Source organism: Coregonus clupeaformis, chromosome 24, assembly GCF_020615455.1.
Source record: "Coregonus clupeaformis isolate EN_2021a chromosome 24, ASM2061545v1, whole genome shotgun sequence".
NCBI lineage: Eukaryota > Metazoa > Chordata > Actinopteri > Salmoniformes > Salmonidae > Coregonus > Coregonus clupeaformis.
Window position 1 is genome coordinate 12,367,202 of NC_059215.1, and position 10,379 is coordinate 12,377,580.

A 10,379-nucleotide genomic window follows, 5' to 3' on the forward strand; every position below is an offset into this window, starting at 1 on the left:
GTCTCCCATGTTAATATGCCTTGCTTATTGCTGTTTAGGTTATTTCTTATTATACTATTTCACTGTAGATCCCCCAGCCCAGCTCAACCTGCCATAGATAGCTCCTTTGTCCCACCCCCCATACACGCGGAGACCGACTCAATCGGTGCCTCCAGTGATGCTATCTCTTTCATCGTTACCCAATGCTTAGGTTTACCTCCACTGTACTCATATCCTTCCATATCCTTTTCTGTACATAATGCCCTGAATCTATTCTACAACGCCCGGAAACCTGCCCCTTTTTTTCTCTGTACCCAACGCACTAGAAGACCAGTACTTAAAGCCTTTAGCCGTATCCTTATTCTACTCCTCCTCTGTTCCGCTGGTGATGTAGAGGTTAGCCCAGGCCCTGTAGCCCCCAGTATCACTCCTACTCCCCAGGCATTATCATTTGTTGACTTCTGTAACCGTAAAAGCATTGGTTTCTTGCACGTTAACATCCGAAGCCTCCTCCCTAAGTTTGAGTTATTCACTGCGTTAGCACACTCCGCCAACCCTGATGTCCTAGCAGTGTCTGAATCCTGGCTTAGAAAGGCCACCAAAAATTCAGAAATGTACATCCACAACTACAACATTTTCCGTCTCGATAGAACTGCCAAAGGGGAAAGGGTTGCAATCTACTGTAGAGATAGCCTGCAGAGCTCTAGCGTACTATCCAGGTCTGTGCCCAAACAGTTTGAGCTTCTACTTCTAAAAATCCACCTTTCCAGAAATGTCTCTCACTGTTGCCACTTGCTACTGATCCCCCTCAGCCCCGAGCTGTACCCTGGACACCATATGTGAACTGATTGCCCCCCATCTATCCTCAGAGTTCATACTGCTTGGTGACCTAAACTGGGATATGCTTAACAACCAACCTACAATCTAAACTAGATGCCCTCAATCTCACACAAATTATCAACGAACCTAAAAGGTACAACCCTAAATCCGTAAACATGGGCACCCTCATAGATATCATCCTGACAAATTTACCCTCTAAATACACCTCCACTGTCTTCAACCAGGATCTCAGCGATCACTGCCTTATTGCCTGCGTCCGTAATGGGTCCACGGTCAAACGACCACCCCTCATCACTGTCAAACGCTCCCTAAAACACTTTAGCGAGCAGGCCTTTCTAATTGACCTGGCCCGGGTATCCTGGATGGATATTGACCTCATTCCGTCAGTAGAGGATGCCTGGTTGTTCTTTAAAAGTGCTTTCCTCTCAATCTTAAATAAGCATGCCCCATTCATAAAATTCAGAACTAAGAACAGATATAGCCCCTGGTTCTCCTCAGAATTGACTGCCCTTGACCAGCACAAAAACATCCTGTGGCGTACTGCATTAGCATCGAACAGCCCCCGTGATATGCAACTTTTCAGGGAAGTCAGGAACCAATATACACAATCAGTTAGGAAAGCAAAGGCTAGCTTTTTCAAACAGAAATATGCATCCTGTAGCACTAACTTCAAAAAGTTTTGGAACACTGTAAAGGTCATGGAAAATAAGAGCACCTCCTCCCAACTGTCCACTGCACTGAGGCTAGGAAACACTGTCACCACCGATAAATCTACAATAATCGAGAATTTCAACAAGCGTTTTGCTACGGCTGGCCATGCTTTTCACCTGGCTACCACTACCCCGGCCAACAGCTCTGCACACTCCGCTGCAACTTGCCCATGACCCCCCGCTTCTCCTTCACACAAATTCAGACAGCTGAATCAAAATCTGGACCCCTACAAATCAGCTGGGCTAGACAATCTGGACCCTTTCTTTCTAAAATTAGCCGCCGAAATTGTCGCAACCCCTATTTCTAGCCTGTTCAACCTCTCTTTCGTAACGTCTGAGATCCCCAGAGATTGGAAAGCTGCCGCGGTCATCCCCCTCTTCAAAGGGGGTGACACTCTAGATCCAAACTGTTACAGACCTATATCCATCCTGCCCTGCCTTTCGAAAGTATTTGAAAGCCAAGTTAAGAAACAGATCACCGACCATTTCGAATCCCACCGTACCTTTTCCGCTATGCAATCCGGTTTCCGAGCTGGTCATGGGTGCACCCCAGCCACGCTCAAGGTCCTAAACAATATTACAACCGCGATTGATAAAAGACAGTACTGCGCAGCCGTCTTCATCGACCTGGCCAAGGCTTTCGACTCTGTCAACCACCGCATTCTTATTGGCAGACTAAATAGCCTTGGTTTCTCTAATGACTGCCTCGCCTGGTTCACCAACTACTTCTCAGATAGAGTTCAATGTGTCAAATCGGAGGGCCTGTTGTGTGGACCTCTGGCCGTCTCTATTGGGGTGCCACAGGGTTCAATTCTCGGGCCGACTCTATTCTCTGTGTATATCAATGATGTTGCTCTTGCTGCTAGTGATGCTCGGATCCACCTCTATGCGGACGACACCATTTTGTATACATCTGGCCCTTCATTGGACACTGTGTTAACAAACCTCCAAACGAGCCTCAATGCCATACAACACTCCTTCCGTAGCCTCCAACTGCTCTTAAACACTAGTAAAACGAAATGCATGCTCTTCAATCGAACGCTGCTTGCACCCGCCCACCCGACTAGAATCACTACTCTCGGCGGGTCTGACCTAGAGTATGTGGACAACTACAAATACCTAGGTGTCTGGTTAGACTGTAAACTCTCCTTCCAGACTCACATTAAGCATCTCCAATCAAAAGTTAGATCTAGAATCTGCTTCCTATTTCGCAACAAAGCCTCCTTCACTCATGCTGCCAAACATGCCCTCGTAAAACTGACTATCCTACCGATCCTTGACTTCGGCGATGTCATTTACAAAATAGCAAACACCCACCCGTAGTCTGCGCTCCAGCAGGTATATCTCACTGGTCATCCCCAAAGCCAAAACCTCATTTGGCCGCCATTCCTTCCAGTTCTCTGCTGCCAATGACTGGAACAAACTGCAAACATCTCTGAAGCTGGAGACTCTTTACTCCCTCACTAAATTTAAGCGTCAGTTGTCAGAGCACCTTACCGATCACTGCACCTGTACACAGCCATTCTGAAATTAGCCCACCCAACTACGTCATCCCCATATTGTTATTTATTTTGCTAATTTGCACCCCAGTATCTCTATTTGCACATCATCTTTTTGCGCATCTATTATTCCAGTGTTAATACGAAATTGTAACTATTTTGCACTATGGCCTATTTATTGCCTTACCTCCATAACTTACTACATTCGCAAACACTGTATATATATTTTCTTTTTTTCTTTTTGACTTTATGTTTTGTTTACCCCATATGTAACTCTGTGTTGTTGTTTTTATTGCACTGCTTTGCTTTATCTTGGCCAGGTCGCAGTTGTAAATGAGAACTTGTTCTCAACTGGCTTACCTGGTTAAATAAAGGTGAAATAAACAATAAAAAATTAAAAAAATAGGAAAAATGCCAAGGGGGGTGAATACTTTTGCAAGCCACTGTATATTGCATTATTTTATGGCTGGTTATGACACCTACATGAGAGTGTCAAAACCCACAAAATCTACCACGGTAGTTATTTTATTGCTGGTTATGACAACTACATAAGAGTGTCAAAACCCACAAAACCTACCACACAAGGCAAAACGTTCAATTACACCATATCCTACTTGTCAACAGTATGTTTATGTTATATAACATTTTCTTAAATTGACCATATTAAATTATCATTGAAATTGCTCACAAATTGATGTCAGACATACACCAACCCCAATGCTCTGTTGCTGATGACTGGGATGAATGCAGGAGCAGATTTCAGAAGCAGGACAAGACAACCTCTTTTTGACTGATGACTGACATAAGGGCATGTATGTGATAGGCCTATACGGCTTTATGATTATGATGGTCATAATGCTTCTTGACATTGTCATAAAGTGTATTTTCTTAGTCCAAGTAAAGTGACACAGGAGGGTCATAATGCTTCTTGACAGTGTCATAACCAGCCATAAAATAACGCAATATATGTCACAACAGGTGTAAATATTTTGGTCATGACAGTGTTATGACCATATTATGACAGGTTATGACAAGTTATGTCAGCTGTTATGACATATTATGACATGGTTATGATCGTGTCATAACGTGTTATGTCGCTGGGTGTCAAGTAAAGTGTTAGCGATTTAACCTCTTCAATAGTAGCATAATGTATTCAATTTTAGCCATGTATGTTTCCTAACTCGGAAGTTCAGAATTCATTAACTGCTGGGTCCCTGATGGGGATGGCTGAGAGCAACTAATCACACCAGCCAATAATTAATTTGTCTGCTGAATGTAGCACTACAAACACCAGTTAAGATTTCACTTCAAATGAGAGTCATTCCCAGATCTTTCCCAGAGAGAGGAGAGGGATACCAGATGATGAGGCTATGTTCCACTATCCACAGTAGCATACCACGTAGAATGCATGCCCAATACATTGCTTCATTCTAAGTTGTATGCTAGTGAGGATATTGGAACAGAGCCTCTTCAGGGAGGTTTTCAGGCCGCCAGGCAAACAACATTCTGACATTCTGAGCTGATTGTTCCATTTGTAGTGCTGCTGGGTTCCACCACAGGGTTCCACCAAAGGGTTCCACCAAAGGGTTCCACCACAGGGTTCCACCACTGGGATGATAGCAAGGCCAGTCTGCCACCTCCTAATATTCTGTAGCACTACAGTTACTGGTGTCATGACGTGACTTACTTTAATGTATGACTGTTATTTATCGAACCACCTAACTATGTTTAATTGTCACTTGATTAAATTAATCATGTAACAATTAACTCATTAGGAATTTGGGGCCCAACGGAAGAAGTTGTTTAACGAGTTACCATCTCCCAAATTAAACTCTTAGAAGATATATATGTTATATGTCGATAACAGTCACTTATTAAATAATTACCTCTTATCAGTCTCATTCTGAAAGTCGCATAATCCTTGAACCTGCTAGAACCCTAACCTTGATGAATCAGCAATACACAAATTGGCTTAATTAATTATTTATTTACTAACTAACTAAATAATAACACAGAATACAAACACACACACACATAGGTTATTGATTACTAACGTAATACAATGAGAACAGGTCCCTAGTGGACTGGATGAACAATAGCATGAATGCTTGGGTAGAAGGAGGGTCAGAATGGAAGGGAGAGACAGAGATTCAAACTATCGTTGTTACTTGGGAGACTACGCTCACAGTAATCATAATACTTATGCATCCTAATAACCGCTAATTCGGATTAGAAATGAAACATGTATTTACGTGTAGCTGTCCTCGATAGTTGAGTTGATGATGTGGGACTCTGGTTTGCCCACCAGAGATCCCAATGTCCTTGGTAGAGTTTCTGGTCATAGTGGTGGTTAGAATGGATACTTCAGCGTACCCTGTAGTTCGTAGAGTTGATTTGTTGGAATAGATACTTCAGATGTACCAGCGGTTGTCGGAGAGGGATTGTCCTTCCCAACTCATGTCTTTAGTGAAAGTTCTCTAGACGACTATACATTCCAGCTGCAGACTGAAATGATAAGGTCTAGTGCATTGTCTTCTTCTTCACCTCGTGTAGAGGTTGAGAGATTCAGAGTTTCTCCATTTCAAACGTGTGGACTAATGTCTCACGTTTTCTGGTCTTTCTGGTCTAACCATTTTGTAACATGTAGCTTCAGCTTCATGCTTCCTGGTCTGGTAGAAATTCAACCATTTGTAACATCCGGCTTATACCGTAATCTGTTTGGTCTTCCTTTGGTAATGAAGTTGTAGTTTTAAACCATTTTGTAACGTTTAGCTCACACTTCATGTCTGCTGGTCTGAGGTGAATTTCGTCTCGAAGGGTTTTATACTTGGGTAGAAAAGGGGGCCTTTCATCATGTTTGTGCTCATCTGGGCGTGGCCACTGACTGAGAAAAAATCTATACGGAAACAATAATCTCATCTACAATGCTAAAATCACATTGTTATCTTCACAAAAGTATTATTATACTTAATCATTTGTTTTATACAACAATTAGATGCAAACATCATAACTGGGAAGTGTACACCCCCAGAGATACAGTTATGTTGTTCCACCATTTTTAATGACATCACAATATAGTAACGAATTTGACATGGTTGTTCTTTAAGTCGCCACCGACCATTTCCCACATTATTTTAAGTAGGAATATTGTTTCATTATCCACTTTTGGATGTTGGAGTCTTGGCGGGAAGACTTCCTTTGTCTCACAGGGAAATTCCCTCTCCCAATACTGCATGGCACGGAAAATAAAGTTTCTGCAAGGAATTTACCATCGGTCATAAAACTGGCCCCCAGGAGAGGGGGTGTTCAATCCTTTGCCTAGCCAGCATCTTTGATCCTCAGCCCATGAGGGCAAGTCATGACACTGGCTCTGTCCTCTGAGACAATATGACACCTCCCACAGGGCCACCAACCAGGATACTGATTGGACCAGGGAGTAAACTCATTACACAGGGAGATAGAGAGAGAGAGAGAGAGAGAGAGAGAGAGAGAGAGAGAGAGAGAGAGAGAGAGAGAGAGAGAGAGATAGAGAAGAAGAGAGAGAGACGTAGGGAGAGGGGGGAAGAGGAGACAGAAGAGCAGGAAGCCATGCAGAAACGTCTAATGTCTTAATTGGCCTGAGTGGCAACGGACGGTACCTGACGACATTCATTAATCAGAGTGGCGAGGACGGCCGGAGGGAGGGACGGATAGCGGGGGAAAGGTAAAGAGGGACAGCAGGAGAGAGAAAGAGAAAAAAGCCTGCTGTGAACTAACACTCGCTCTTACTAGCACTGACTTTGCTGATTCATTGAGGGAAAATGTACTAGAACTGTGATATTGTGATGAGGTGTGAATGAAGGAGTCAGGCGCAGGAGGTAAAACAAGTCCAGAGTTTATTCAGTTCACATAAATAAAACGTACCCAGCGTCAAAACGAAACTAAGAAGGGAAAATAATCCACCTTGGCAAATACACATGGAAATGTAGCTCAACCGAGCTACTCGCTCTCACAATAAACAATCACTCATAAAGACAAGGGGAACAGAGGGAACACTTATACACATACTAATTAGGGAAATGAGCACCAGGTGTGTGTGATTGACAAGACAAGACATAACAAGTGGAGTGATGAGAATGGGATCGGCAGTAGCTAGTAAGCCGGTGACGACGAACGCCGAAACCTGCCCGAACAAGGAGGGGAGGCAGCCTCGGTGGAAGTTGTGACAGTTATGTGGTTGTCCCACCTAGCTAGCTTAACATGAATGCACTAACTGAAAGTCGCTCTGGATAAGAGTGTCTGCTGAATGACTCAAATGTATTTAAAAACTGTAGATAAGTCTGATCAGGGTTGCAGAGTGTATCCAACAGGTTCGCAGTCTAGATAGAACTGCCAAAGGGGGTGGAGTTGCAATCTACTGTAGAGATAGCCTGCAGAGCTCCATCATACTATCCAGGTCTGTGCCCAAACAGTTTGAGCTTCTACTTCTAAAAATCCACCTTTCCAGAAATAAATCTCTCACTGTTGCCGCTTGCTACAGACCCCCCTCAGCCCCCAGCTGTGCCCTGGACACCATATGTGAATTGATTGCCCCCCATCTATCCTCAGAATTCGTACTGCTTGGTGACCTAAATTGGGATATGCTTAACACCCCGGCCATCCTACAATCTAAACTAGATGCCCTCAATCTCACACAAATTATCAACGAACCTACCAGGTACAACCCTAAATCCGTAAACATGGGTACCCTCATAGATATCATCCTGACTAACTTACCCTCTAAATACACCTCCGCTGTCTTCAACCAGGATCTCTGCGATCACTGCCTTATTGCCTGCGTCCGTAACGGGTCCGCGGTCAAACGACCACCCCTCATCACTGTCAAACGCTCCCAAAAACACTTCAGCGAGCAGGCCTTCCTAATTGACCTGGCCCAGGTATCCTGGATGGATATAGATCTCATTCCGTCAGTAGAGGATGCCTGGTTGTTCTTTAAAAGTAATTTCCTCTCAATCTTAAATAGACATGCCCCATTCAAAAATACAGAACTAAGAACAGATATAGCCCCTGGTTCTCCTCAGACTTGACTGCCCTTGACCAGCACAAAAACATCCTGTGGCGTACTGCATTAGCATCAAATAGCCCCCGCGATATGCAACTTTTCAGGGAAGTTAGGAACCAATATACACAAGCAGTTAGGAAAGCAAAGGCTAACTTTTTCAAACAGAAATTTGCATCCTGTAGCACTAACTCCAAAAAGTTTTGGGACACTGTAAAGTCCATGGAAAATAAGAGCACTTCCTCCCAGTTGCCCACTGCACTGAGGCTAGGAAACACTATCACCACCGATAAATCTACAATAATCGAGAATTTCAACAAGCATTTTGCTACGGCTGGCCATGCTTTCCACCTGGCTACCACTACCCCGGCCACCAGCTCTGCACCCTCCGCTGCAACTTGCCCATGCCCCCCCGCTTCTCCTTCACACAAATCCAGACAGCTGATGTTCTAAAAGAGCTGCAAAATCTGGACCCCTACAAATCATCTGGGCTAGACAATATGGACCCTTTCTTTCTAAAACTAGCTGCCAAAATTGTCGCAACCCCTATTACTAGCCTGTTCAACCTCTCTTTCGTAACGTCTGAGATCCCCAGAGATTGGAAAGCTGCCGCGGTCATCCCCCCTCTTCAAAGGGGGTGACACTCTAGATCCAAACTGTTACAGACCCATATCCATCCTGCCCTGCCTTTCAAAAAGTTTTTGAAAGCCAAGTCAACAAACAGATCACCGACCATTTCGAATCCCACGTACCTTCTCCGCTATGCAATCCGGTTTCCGAGCTGGTCATGGGTGCACTTCAGCCACGCTCAAGGTCCTAAACGATATTATAACCGCAATCGATAATAGACAGTACTGTGCAGCCGTTTTCATTGACCTGGCCAAGGCTTTCGACTCTGTCAACCACCGCATTCTTATTGGCAGACTAAATAGCCTTGGTTTCTCAAATGACTGCCTCGCCTGGTTCACCAACTACTTCTCAGATAGAGTTCAATGTGTCAAATCAGAGGGCCTGTTGTCTGGACCTATGGCAGTCTCTATGGGGGTGCCACAGGGTTCAATTCTTGGGCGGACTCTTTTCTCTGTGTATATCAATGACGTCGCTCTTGCTGCTGGTGACTCTCAGATCCACCTCTACGCAGACGACACCATTTTGTATACATCTGGCCCTTCATTGGACACTGTGTTAACAAACCTCCAAACGAGCTTCAATTCCATACAACACTCCTTCAGTAGCCTCCAACTGCTCTTAAACAGTAGTAAAACTAAATGCATGCTCTTCAACCGAACGCTGCTTGCACCCGCCCACCCGACTAGAATCACTAATCTCGGCGGGTCTGACCTAGAGTATGTGGACAACTACAAATATCTAGGTGTCTGGTTAGACTGTAAACTCTCCTTCCAGACTCACATTAAGAATCTCCAATCCAAAGTTAAATCTAGAATCGGTTTCCTATTTCGCAACAAAGCCTCCTTCACTCATGCTGCCAAACATGCCCTCGTAAAACTGACTATCCTACCGATCCTTGACTTCGGCGATGTCATTTACAAAATAGCCTCCAACACTCTACTCAGCAAATTGGATGTTGTCTATCACAATGCCATCCGTTTTGTCTCCAAAGCCCCATATAATACCCACCACTGTGACCTGTACGCTCTTGTTGGCTGGTCCTCACTACATATTCGTCGCCAAACCCACTGGCTCCAGGCCATCTATAAATCACTGCTAGGCAAATCCCCGCCTTATCTTAGCTCATTGGTCACCATAGCAACACCCACCCGTAGTCTGCGCTCCAGCGGGTATATCTCACTGGTCATCCCCAAAGCCAACACCTCCTTTGGCCGCAATTCCTTCCAGTTCTCTGCTGCCAATGACTGGAACAAATTGCAAAAATCTCTGAAGCTGGAGACACTTATCTCCCTCACTAACTTTAAGTATCAGTTGTCAGAGCACCTTACCGATCACTGCACCTGTACACAGCCCATCTGAAATTAGCCCGCCCAACTACCTCATCCCTATATTGTTATTTATTTTGCTAATTTGTACCCCAGTATCTCTATTTGCACATCATCTCTAGCACATCTATCATTCCAGTGTTAATACTAATTGTAATTATTTTGCACTATAGCCTATTTTATTGCCTTACCTCCATAACTTGCTAAATTTGCACACTGTATATTATATGTATTTCTGTTGTATTTTTGACTTTGTTTTGTTTTACCCCATATGTAACTCTGTGTTGTTGTTTTTATCGCACTGCTTTGCTTTATCTTGGCCAGGTCGCAGTTGTAAATGAGAACTTGTTCTCAACTG